General features: G+C 36.2%; 1 non-coding gene across 1 annotated transcript; it reads left to right on the forward strand.

The window, feature by feature from the left end:
• Nucleotides 1–1,201: 1,201 nt before the first annotated feature.
• Nucleotides 1,202–1,273, forward strand: LOC132619352 (small nucleolar RNA snoR60). Its single transcript, XR_009574701.1, has one exon. It is a non-coding gene; the product is annotated as a small nucleolar RNA snoR60 (small nucleolar RNA).
• Nucleotides 1,274–1,546: the final 273 nt, after the last annotated feature.

A 1,546-nucleotide genomic window follows, 5' to 3' on the forward strand; every position in this document is an offset into this window, starting at 1 on the left:
TGCGGATATTATTAGCTTCTTTCAAAAAATTTCTAAAGCTTTTTACTGTTAAGGTCTGTTCCCTTCAATTTCTCTCCTTTCTTTAGTATTTTTGTTGGTTCTTTATTTTAGTGTTCTCCTGATTTTGAATTACTTTTTAGGATTTGGATAGTGGGATCAATCTCTCATCTCTACTATTTATCCCTTTCAAAGTATGCGGAAGATATCAATGGAGTAGAATGCCACAACTCAACAAAGAATTTAGCAAATTGAACCTAAATGTTCTGATGTTCAAATGTTCACAATCTGTGAGTTGGTTAATTTTATTTTACATATTTTTTTTTATATTTTCGTTTGACGCAACATTTATAGAGTTTTTATTCAGAAGCTTTCCGAGCTTGGATTACGATCATTGTTTTATGTTAGAACTCAGACTCTTAAAAAATAACGATGAGTGCATGTCGAGTCCTCCAAATGTAGTGTATTTTTTGAGGATCCGACACGGGTGCGGCGGCTTTTTTGGAGAGTCCGAGCAACTTAGATTTATACTTGCATTTGTTAAATATATAATTGAAAATGAAATCATTAATGCAGATATTATTAGCTTCTTTCAGAAATTTTCTAAAGCTTTTTACTGTTAAGGTTTGTTCCCTTCAATTTCTCTCCTCTCTTTAGTAATTTTGTTGGTTTTTTATTTTAGTGTTCTCCTGATTTTGAATTTATTTTTAGGATGTGGATAGTGGGATCAATCTTTTTTCTCTACTATTTATCCATCAAAGTATGCAGAAGATATCAATGGAGTAGAATGCCACAACTCAACAAAGAATTTAGCAATTTGATCCTAAATGTTTTGAGTATTATCTGGATTATGCAAATCCTTTGGCTCTCTGTTGTATCTTCATTTTTCCGCGGCTTTCGCCTTTGGTTGTATTTCTTCTTCTCGTGTGTTAGCACTTTAGCTAATGACAGGAAGGGAACTTTCTTTCTTTTAATAAAGTTTTTTGACGTTAGGTTGATTATCATTTGGGAAAATCTACTCAAATTTTAATGCTAGAGTAGAATCAAGTTCATTCAACGATCCAGTAAGAGATCGATGTTAGTGGTAATCCTAATAATATATTCATAAGGGAATTCCCCCACACCCCGTAAATTACAGACATTCTAATTTCAATATTTATAGTACTCATGATTTCAGAGTTTTTTTTATTCTTTGACTTTACTTTAGCAGATGATGAGGTACTCGGATTCCGCTTCAAGACATCATGGGTGATGCAAAAACCAAGTTTCTGATGCACTATTTTGTATACGGTAAAAATCGGGTATCTGCTGGACCGGAGGAGTGTTTGGATCGAAGAGAGGGAGGACCTTCATTTGGTCCGGTTTCTTCATGGCCGAGTTGATCGTGGCGGTTCCTCCGTTTGATCGTGGCCGTTAGTCCGTTTGATCTTGGCCGTTGGTCCGGGAGATCCGTTGTGTTGTTGCCACGCGTCGATAACGTCCTGCCATGTTCAACTGTCAATCGTACGGGTGTCAGACCGTACGGCCAACCTAACCCAACCTAATCCGT

The sequence above is a fragment of the Lycium barbarum genome, chromosome 1 (genome assembly GCF_019175385.1).
Source record: "Lycium barbarum isolate Lr01 chromosome 1, ASM1917538v2, whole genome shotgun sequence".
Lineage (NCBI taxonomy): Eukaryota > Viridiplantae > Streptophyta > Magnoliopsida > Solanales > Solanaceae > Lycium > Lycium barbarum.